This window comes from Pipra filicauda, unplaced genomic scaffold (assembly GCF_003945595.2).
Source record: "Pipra filicauda isolate LSUMZ 115617 unplaced genomic scaffold, ASM394559v2 scaffold68_size4259465_pilon, whole genome shotgun sequence".
Taxonomy (NCBI): domain Eukaryota; kingdom Metazoa; phylum Chordata; class Aves; order Passeriformes; family Pipridae; genus Pipra; species Pipra filicauda.
The window spans coordinates 2,887,724-2,899,347 of record NW_024104853.1 but is presented as its reverse complement, the minus strand read 5'-3'; positions in this window follow the sequence as shown (position 1 = coordinate 2,899,347).

Sequence of the window (11,624 nt, the reverse complement as noted above, 5' to 3'; positions counted from 1 at the left end):
GGAGCATCATCTCCTTCCATTATAAACTTCTAATAATGGTTTATATGCAGAAATGTGGTCAAGCTAGAAATAAGCTGTCACAAAAAATGCTGACATCTCTAAATATCAAGAGTATCTGAGAGATATTTTTTCCTCATTAAAAATATTGCATTTGTTTTTCTCAGAGGAAATAGAAATCACAAGAAAAATCAACATTACATTACCTAATTTTTCTCATTTTCATTTTTAATTCCCACAGCATGGAGCTGAGACAGCTCTGCTCCTTTGCACTGAGTGCCATGACAACCAACAGACCCATCAGGTATCTGCATTGCCATTCTGTGTTACCTGGGGAAAAATGTACACACCAAATGCTCAAACTCTTTTTAAACCTATTAAATATAAATAACTAATATGATTTGACCTAGATAGCTGAATGTAATGTACCATAACATCCCAATATAAAAAAAGACCCTAAGTGTAAAAGCTTTCATAAACATTATGGAGACTAAGTAAAGTTGCTACAATGACTTCATCAGTTGAATTATAAGTTTTCCTCCAACAAAATGCTTTCAACATCTAAAATGTGAGCACAGCGTTCACGACCTTAGGTACAAATTCTACACTATAAATGCAAAATTCCTTTAACAGTGTAATTAAACTACTTCGAACATGTACACTTTTATAAACTATAGACATCACAGATCTGGATAATGCTATCCCCAGACAAAAAATATATTTTAAGTTGCCCTTAGAGATCTAGCTTTTGCACCTTATTGGAATCTAAAGCACAGAAGTAAAATACCATAGCTTTTAGCAGTATTCATCTATGGAGATACATACACAGTCAAACACAAATAAGCAAAATGAATATATATTAATTTCTTGCCACTAGCCATTACACAAACACCACTTATGAATAGGTGTATCCAATTCAACTGTCAGTCCTGTGTTTCTCTTTCATCTTGCAATTAATTGACATATGCTAGAAATTCCGTGTGATACCAATGTCCAGTGCACCTTTAATGTGCAAACATCAACAATATATCCAGTTTTACTTCTTGCCCTTAGAAATTATGTTATAATTTTCAAAGATATTTTATTTAAATGTCCTAATGTTTTCCCTAAGAACCACCATCATCGTTCTGGCAGTTGGCTTTTGCAAGAGAATGTAAGATTCTCATCTGAAAAATGACAGAGAGCTGTAAGACCAAGCTCAGGCTCTTCAGCTGATGCAAAGTATTCATTTAATAAGCACATCTTTATCTCTGCCAAATTTAAATGAATGCATTTCTTGTTGATAGAGGTAACAGACCTAGCACTTGTACCCTTGACCAGTAACTGCTTTAAAGAGGAAGGGCTTAGAGTTCTCTGGTTGATCTTAACTTTAATCAGTTTAATTCTTTGGTTCTCTAATCAGTATTATTGTATTATCTCATTCTACTGAAGCTTTCCCCTCAAACATTTCTCCAGTCTTCTTCCCTCATATCATCAAATTCCAAAAGTCTTTATTTTGGATTTGATTTTTTTTCCCTTAAATGTCTCCCTAAACACTTAATTGCTTTTTCAGTTCCCCAGATAACATCCAGGGACATTCAAGCATTAATGGCTTTTCTTCCAGCTACTGACCAGCCATATAAATCTGCTCACACACCACAACTCTTTTCATGAAAATTGGGTTCAACTCTGTCCAAACTTCAATATAAAATCTGTTCAAAATCTGCTGATTTAAACCAGTGTGCCATAAAAAACACAGTTGCCAATGCAAACCGACCACCTTTGTGACCCTAATGTTTTGACACATTTGAATCTGTCAGGAAGTCCCAAACAAATGAATTTCATTTGTAGCTGGGAGACAAATAAAATTATTTTGGGCGGAGGTTTCCCCATAAACTAATTCCATTAGCCTCAGCTCTGCCTTTCATCTGGTACCACGTCCATTTATCTTCTGCTCAGAAACAGGAAGAGCAGGCTACTTCTTCTGCCATCCCTGATTCAGACCACATGAGCCCCAGCAAAGAGGTACAAGTTGGCTTGAGCCCACAGAAGCTGGCAAAATCAGACCAAGCTACTCTCACAGAAGTGCAGCAGAAAGAAGGACTGTAGGAAAATACAACTAAACTGCTTGTACATGTTGTCCTTTATGGAATATTCTACAATCTATTAAGTTCTTATTCCTCTCCTTCATGACAGTCTAAGTGGAAAAAAAAGATAAATCATTAGTTAACATGTGAAGTCATCCCAATTATTCATTTTTAGGACTTTTTATTTGTTTGTTTGTTTACAGCTCTTGCAAGAGAATTTCTTTCAGTGCCTGGCTGCAGTTTCCAACAGAAAATGTCATAAGTGGAATTAACTACGTACTAACCAGTACATATTAACTGTGTACTAACCAGGTACGCAGAGCTGCACTATAGAAAACTATGTTATCTGGTCATCCCCTGCACGTTACCCCATATTTGTCCAGTATATTTGCCCCTATATGACCAGTATTAACTGCACTCAACTATTTATGAAATATATGTACATTTTTATGCACAGGAGCAGAAGTGTGAGAAGCGTGTTTTCAGTAAGTGAAGAAGTCTAACTGAATGATGCACAAGACCATTAGCCAGAGCCCTCAGGGAGCCAAACCAAATATATCATTGCTCATACAAGAAGAAGCAGGTAAAGAGGATAGAAAATGTAAAATTTTACAAACTACAGGACTATGGTCTGACATTGCAGAACATAATAAGCAAAAGCAAACAAGGACAATAAGTGATGTCACTGGTAGAGAAATCAGCTGAATTACATGCATAGGTAGAGGTACACAGTTCTGGGAATTCTGTATTTTGGAACTAACAGTGAACTATTTTTGCTGAACCAGTGATTACCAGCTCTGGAATGGTGTACCCTTTACAGGCAGGTAATATTGCTAAAAACCAATTTTGGGTTTCAACTGAGGGTGTTGGCAAAAACCAATGGAAAATCTGATATGTGGGTAGTGTAGGCAGATCCATTCTGGTCACCAGCAATGTGTAGCCAGACCACAGAGCTTCAGCTTTGCATATCTCTACAACAAATTCCTTCTGAGTTCTTCAGCACCCAGCAAAATACTTGCTTCTCCTTCTTGCGCACAGTGCTAAAGTTACAAACAGAAGTTCCTTTAATTTATTCAGTATGCTGTCCCCTTTCATACATTGTGGTTACACTGGATTGCCCTAAGCCCAGGTTCACTCTGCGTTTCATAGAATCAGAGAATCATTAAGGTTGGAAAAGACCTTCAAGATCATTGAGTCCAATCTTTGAGCCACCACCATGTCTACTGGGCCACAGCTCATTCCAATGCTGAACCACCCTTTCAGTGAAGAAATTCTTCCTGATGTCCAACCTGGCACAGCTTGAGGCCGCTTCCTTTTGTCCTGTTGCTGATTGCCTAGGAGACGAGACTGACCCTCACAGCTACAACCTTCAGATGGTTCTAGAGGGTGATAAGGTCTCCCTGAGCCTCCTTTTCTCCAGGCTAAAGAACCCCAGATTCCTCAGCCGCTCCTCATAGGACTTCCTCAACTTGACAGCAGTGAGAGTTAGGCCAGTATCTGAGCCCTGTTTCACACTGCTCTTTTAGATCAGAAGACCATATGAGGATTGTGTGAAAATAATAAAATGAGTAACTCATCACCTTCCTCTGGACACACAAAACTGGACTTTTGATTGGTGCAATAACAGGGAGAGGGCTCACTGCTTCAGTGAGCAAGAAGTCCTGAGCCATGTTTGTGGAAGCATGGGATAGACATGCCACCCAAGCTTCTCAAACCTTTCAGTCCCAGGTGAACATCATAGGAATCCAAGACCCTGTTGTGCCCTGTTTGCATTTCAAACATGAATCATATGTATCCCACTCCCTTTCTTCAGAGACTGCAGCCCACAGAAAAACAAGATATAGACAGAGCTGTTTTCTTGCATCACAGTGCCACCAGTGTTAAAGCTTCTCTGTCTCTCACCTTCAGCAAAATCTTCAGTCTATCAGTGAGAATCCTTGCCTGGGGTTCAAATAAGGGGGAAAGGAGGCTTGGTATGGTATTTGCTATATATAATGTATGTGTGAGTCAATTTCTACTGCATTTAAGGGCACAGAATTGGGCATCTGAATTTTCCTCTTCCCTCTATCCCCTCTATCAGCCCAATGCTGCTTTTAAACATGTTGTTTTCTGGCTTTTTTTCCCCTTCATTTTCATTTTCACTGTCGTTGTCTCTGTCACAAGAATCAGTAGATACTAATACATGGGCAGGGGTGTCTGCCTTGCAATAACTTCTGGAGATACGGACATGGTTTATTAATTTGTCGTATATCTTTGAATCTTTGGCTGATTCTTTTCCCCTTTGCTCTCTTAAGTACCTTCCAGGGCCTCATGCTGGACAGCACTGAGAAGCTATAATGCACATCTTTGTTTTACTTAAATCAAGTGGTCAGGAAAAAGTTTTCTGTTCATACAAATATAAAATCAACTTTGCTAAGTATTACGCTCACTTATACCATGTCTAGGAATAACGAAACTTGCTCCTTGGTTTGTCAGACAGATATATGTAAAAATATTCCTGCTCAAAAATTCAACAACCAAAACCACTGTGACAATGAGTTTTGCCACATGGTAAATGGAAGATTGCTAGTTTCCCAGTGACTGTCAGTTCCTTCTCCTAAACCTAGAAGAAGACAACAAAAATGCTGGAAAACTATTCACAGTCTCATTTATAGTATTTTATTTTGTCTTATAGCACAATGCAGTTAGAAGCAGGGACACACACAATTCTATAACCTTCTCACATGATAAAACAGATGGACTGAGAAAGCAAAAATCAAAGAACATATGTTACAGGAGTTTCACCTAGTATTTCACAAGCAACAGTTTCTGACATTTAGAAGTATGGCCACACTTCCATTCCCACCACAAATGTCTGTGTAAATGAAATCAGCTTATACCAGGAATCACTGAGCAAGAACACCTGCTACTCCTAATAGCAACTACCTGTTGTATACCTTGTTTACTGACCTATTCCATAAGCTGCTTTGTTTACATGAAAAAAAAACAAGATCATTCTTCCACAGTCACTAACATATAGACAACAAAAATCTTGTTCCTAAAAACATGTTATATAAAACACTGGTTTGCTTTTTCAGCTCTGTCTGCCAAAATCTGTGCCTGCTGTAAGGGTACAGGATCAGGCAGACTTGTCAGTACTGCAATCTGTGAGAATGAATATTGTCAACTTCTGAGCTGCCATCAGCAACAATAAAGGACAAAGAGTGACAACAACCCTTACACATAAATACTAGTTTTATTTTTGCTGAAATCAAGGACTTGTTTCATGGTATCTTTACAGACTACACTTCATATGCATTACATTAAAGGAAACAGTTACAAAGCAAGAATATTGTTACACTCCTTTTTACAGGTATATTAGAAATTGCGCAAAAGGAAAGGAAAATACTTTTTTAGTAGACCAGGGAGACAGTATTGCACTTCAAGAGAATAAATAGTCCAGACTGATGCAGCATTCAAAAATCTTTCCTCTGCACAATCACGGGTTTTATTTAGACATTCAGAGTAAGGAATATCCTGCTGTAAGAGACATAGATGCCATTTGTTACTGGGAGAAAAGTCTTTCATGAATGCTTGTATAAGACAGCTTTATGTGTCTCCAACATATCATTTACCTGATTTCCCATAAATACATTGCTGTTTCAACTGCCTTGAAACCAATGGCACAGTCAGTCAGTCATGAAAATACATGTGTTACTGCCTCACAAGTAGCTCAAAGCTGAAATTTCTATTAGAAGAAAAAATAATTAAGCAATAGATTGGAATTGCTCATTTTAACTCTGACTAACTCTTCACAAATAGTACAAAAATTCTCTTGTGATTTGGAAATCACATTTTAAGTGAATGAAAAAGGTGATGAAACATTACAAGGAAAAAGTGAGGCAGACACATCTTTTTACATGATAGGAGAGTATTTATACTATATCATTATAATTTGAGAGAGAAAGAGATATTATCTGATGTATCAGTTTTGATAAGGAGGAGAGAGATGATTCTTCCTTCAGTGAATAGATAACATAGATATCCACAGATTTTTCTTAACTTTCAGCTACAAATACACTTGCATGTTTTCTCCTAATAGCTGGTGATACAATTTATAAGCTTCACTTCAGAAACAGCAAATCTGATATCCCCAGTAAATGTTTGGGAATTTTGTAGTGTTAATGACGTAATGTATCATAACAAATGTGACCTAGAGACACTGCAGCAGCAGGATGTGTGCAGGATGTGCACAGCCTCCGGCATGTGCAGGTGCCAAAGAGAAGGAGAAGCACAAAAATCCTTTCCCTTTTGCATGTTCGCATCATTTTCATTTCCTGAAAGACAGGATTAGGCACATGTCAGTTATACAAGGTCCTACAATGTAGGGAAAGGAAAAGGGTCCTTTAGCTGTGGCAGTAATGGGAGATTCTTTATAGTTTTCTTAGAGATTTGGAAGAGCAGTCTTGCAACTGAGGTCGAGGTTGCAAGAGAGGTTACTACAAGTTTCCAACTTTTAAGCAGTGAGGACTTATGAGAAATGGAGAAGAATTTTCTTATTCTCTCTCAAAATAAAATTCACCTGGGAGGCCTTTGGAGACTCTAGTGCTTCACTTCTTTAATACAGCTAGAAGTATTCCGTCTTGTTTCTACAGGGTGAAGAGGAATAGATAAAGATAACATGCACAGATCCTTTACATCTTAAGTTATTTAGAACAGATGAATTTGAAGTTTCCTTATTCATCCTCAGAGGAATTGTCTAAGGAGTTCAATATTCACAGTTATGTATTTTTAAGCAAAAAACTTAAAATTATATCAGTAGCCTACAAGCTGATGAGTGTTGTATGTCCTGTTGATATAAAAGCCCGTTCAAATAACTGTGTTTCGGCCTTTGGGGATGGCAGGAAGGGAGGCTTTAGTTGATGAACTGCACAGTTACCACTGAGGAATCCCTGCCCACATCTCTAGCAATATAATTTTCATGTTCTTTCTTCAGCACACAGCACATGGTCATTAGAGAATATAAGAAAGAGTTTCCCAAAGCTTAACAGGCTTCCGCTTTCTACATCTATCAGCACCTTGTCCACAGTAAGCCTTTGTACTTGACTATGAACCTACAACTATGGGTTTGATCTATTTAGTTGAGGTTTTCTGGTTTTCCCCTTTCATGTCCCAGGAGGATGCTTTGAAAGTCCTACCCTCTAAAACATCACCTGGAGTTCAAAACTCAAGAGTTTTCACTTGGTGCTTAATTTTTCCTTTTCACTTTCTCCACCAGAACCTTGCTTCCCACCAGGCAAGGCTGACAAGTCCATCATCATGCATATGTATTATACTCAGCTGAATTGTGTCTTTGGCAATCAGACTGTGGAAATAAAAGGTATGGCCTAAAGAGGATTCTGCTTTGGTTCTTATTTACTTGTAAAGTAGAAAAGAGGGAAAGGGATGATTCTTCTCTCTTTGTAAGAGACAAAAAAAAAATGTGGAAATTCTGTATCTACCAATCTGATAACTTTTTTTAAGAAAGACTGTTCTGCAACACATCCATGTAACCCAATTATACAATTGGCTTTATCATTTTATGCGTACTTCTTTCTTCCCAATGGCAAGCTAATCAATGCACTTTGCAGTTATGCAAAGCAACTTCTTGGACAAATTTTGCTTTAGAGTTTTACCAAATTATAGCTGTGTTTTAATAAGTCCACGATCCAACAGACAACAAAGTAAACACAAAAAGCTCTGCTGGAGCTAGATTCTCTCTGGGCTTTTCAGCTGTTTCAGTATGTAAAATGATTAGTTCATGCGTACATATTCATGCACAGGGGAGAACAAGTTCAGATTTAACTGTCCATATGCATATGTGCATACCACAGTACCTAATTTGTTGTTAATAAAAAAAGCTAATAAACAAGGCTTTGTGAGTTTACTTTTCCTTAGAAAGGCTCAACAGACACAAGTGCTGGCTTTCTCCTAATCTGCTCTCAGCAAATAACCTCAACATAACTTATTCTACCCACTGAAAACTTTCACTGTTTATCAGTTTAAAATTGATTGCTCTTTTCTTGTTTACTGTTGCAATAACAGGTCTGCAGCTGAAAGAAAAGAGCTTTATTCTTATAAATAAAAGAAGCACAGTCATATTCATGTTAAGATATTTCCCTCATATTTTCGAGTCATAAAAATGGAGAAGGAAACTGTTGGAGGGAGGGCTTGCCATTCTGCAAATTTCTACTAAATGGATGAAACAATTTCATGGAGTATGAATACCCAGTTCTGGCAGTTGCTGCCTGCTTTTATTCCACTTATATGTTACTGAATAAAACTGTCTTCCACTACATCTGCATCTTTAACTGTCCTGGTTAAGCAGTATCCTGCTGGCTGTAACAACAGGTTTTGCTGAAGTCATTGATAGCTCAAGATGTTCAACATGTCACTTAGACTCTGATCCAAAATATATCGAGATAACTGATGCATTCCTTTTACCAGAGTACATTTCACATCGGTCACCTGGGCAGGCCCTTTTTTCACCAGGTGTTCTGTAACACTCTACACCATTTGCACACTTGGCTGTTCAGAAACCATGGTGTTGACATTTGTCTAGGAATTCCCTTATACCCAAGGTCTACACAACTGCACACTGCTGGCTAAGGCCACGTACCCTTAAAGTCAAAGATGACCCTTCCAGTAATATCAAGGGGAGCAGGAATGGATCCTTCAGTCAGCATATCATGACCCACAAAGCCAACACAATCTGTGAGCTGCTAAAGTTGAAAACTGCAGAGGGAAAAAAAAGGTATGTGTTACATGTGCTGGGACAGCCAGAAAAAAATTTCACCTACTCAAGTAAGTTCCCTTCAGATGTCCTTCTCCAAAAATATATCTTCTATTCTTTCTGGACTTCTCTAGATATCTGGTTTATCTAAATTTGCTGCTGATAAAACAGCAGCATAACATACTGTTAAGCATTGATGTTAATTTTACAGGAGTCCAGCAGGGGTCATATGAAGGACAGCAACTTTTTTTTTGATACCCTTTTTCCTCCATTCCCTCCATTCTCCAGGGGCCACGTAGCCACAGAGGAAAAAAGATAAGACTCGGAATAGCTGCAAGGAGCCTGGCTTATCCCCTGGGCTGCCATCCATGATGCAGAGTGGTCAAAAGCAATTGTACAAGCGACTTGTCTCTAATGATACCAGCCATTCCACAAGGACATGTTGGTCTAGCAAAGTACCTTGTCTCGTGCTCCATCTGTGTAATCTTTTCCCCACAGTGAAATACAACAGGGCTGAGCTGAGCTTACTTCCTCACCCATTGGGAACTCCTGACTATTGAATGTCTAATGTCACAATTCTAACACTGTGAGGAAAAGGTGTTTGATACTTAAAAAGTCTTCCCAAAAGTATTTGATTAAGTAGGTCAGTCTCTTGCCTAGACAACACAGTTCCTTCACTTTACTACAAAGCAGCTGTTAGGCTGCACTATCAAGCAGTTTTACTGTGTAAGCAATTTGCCTGCACTAAGGTGACAAATGTGGCCTTTAAATGTTTATCTCTGGCCTTTTACGTCATTTGTTTGGCCTTCCAAGTCCAAGCTGCCACCCAGCCTCAACTCCCACTGAGTTCACCTGAGCTGAGGATCTTCAGCATCTGTCTTACAAGAGGGAGACAGTGTAAATCATCCTTAGACCCTTTGTATAACCCTTTTCCTTCTTTGTTGCCTGTGTCTTCTGGCCTATCTGTTTTTAAAGCAATACCTCTGAAGGGAAGTGAAGGTTTTCTATTATATTTTGCCTCTGCCCAACTACCACTTTACTGCATAACCTCTATTTTGCTGCATTCTCCAGCAGTCCATAACAGTTAGTTAAAAAAGGAGGTTGACATTAGTTTTAATTCCCTTTCCCAGATCTTAGGATTTAATCAACAAACTTCTACAGAAGGCCTACCCCATAGAACTTCACTCCCAAACACTGAGGCTTAAGTTTGCTTTGAAACATCAAGTGCATTTATTTTATATTTATATTTATATTTATATTTATATTTATATTTATATTTATATTTATATTTATATTTATATTTATATTTATATTTATATTTATATTTATATTTGTATTTATATTTGTATTTATATTTATATTATTTTGGTGTCATACCTTTTCATTCTAATAATCACTTGGTTCAATTTTCTGCACTGTATATATTTTCTTTTGTTCCCATCACCCAAGTAGCTGTTTAATGGTTAGCTATAAATTTGCATTTGTTTGATCTCAGTGTCTTTCTGCCTAAAGAATTAGTGATGCTTTTGATAATATATACTCCAAAGGTATATTGTTTTGAAAAACTCTTTTGACCTACTTGTTTCCATTATGTCTGAGGTTTCTGTCAATGTGATTTCTCTTTATCATTTTTCTTCCCTTCCCTTTACCAAAGCCTGATTTTCTTCTAACAACCTATTTCAATTCAGTAAAACTCTTTTTATTTTTTAATTTTCTTAGGTTATTGAAGTCCCCAGATTCCAAAGACATTAATATTACATTTTGTCAAATAGAAGAAAGTTCAGTAGAGTTAAACAGAACCAGACTGAATAATGTTACCTATGTAATGTACTTTTTCCTTTACTTTGAAAAATTCAGCAACTGTGGATGAAATTCTTGTTCCTGTGATATGTTGAAATGAAAATTAAAGTAAGTCTTATTTCATTAGATATTAAATAGAAAACTCTTTGTCACTTAAAAAAAATTCAAATCTCATTATATAAGCAACATGCAGACACTCCTGATCCATCTAGTAGGAATTTTACTTTAGAAAAACTGCAATCTTGCAATCCAATCTGAAGAGCCCTTTCACTTCCACTGAAAACCAGTGAATCTATTAAGCACTAGGCTTATAAAGGTGTTCTGGCACTTAAAATACAGAGAGGAGCATAGTAAGATCTTAAAAAATCTAAAGAAAGTGAATTCCCACTGAAGTAATCTCATTCCAGTTCATTTCTGTGTCTATAACACAGCCCATTAGATTTTAAATGAAATAAGGCAACAAAATTGAAACATAATTTTAGTTTACAAAAAAAATAAATAATCCAAGAATTGAGATTTCTCTCCCATGGAAAAGGATGCTTTGGGGAGTGCTTGGGTCATTTGTTCTAAAGGACCAGTGAATCTGGGAGAAAATTATTCTTCTCTATGAACTCTGTCACACGTTCAGAGATGTGCTGGGTACTGTATCATTGTTTCTGCTTCCTAACAATACCAACTGCATGTGCTCACAAACAGGTAAAAGGCCTCATTTCACATCTGCATATACAATCTTTGCACCATTAGAGAACCAAGGTTGTGATTGCTAATTTCAGTTTTTTAAAAAGAGACTACTAAACTCAGAACTGGTATTTGCAGTATAAATGAAGTGCTCCTTAGAATTAAAATATATTTGTTTGTTTATATATGGCACCATCTATTCTAACTAGAAAAACTATAAACAGTTATGAAATTATAAACTATTAAAAATTATCACTTACCAAATACAGGTTTCTGTAAATACCACAGTGACTTTTTCTTGGAAAGAACAAACGTTTAGGAAATGACTGCAA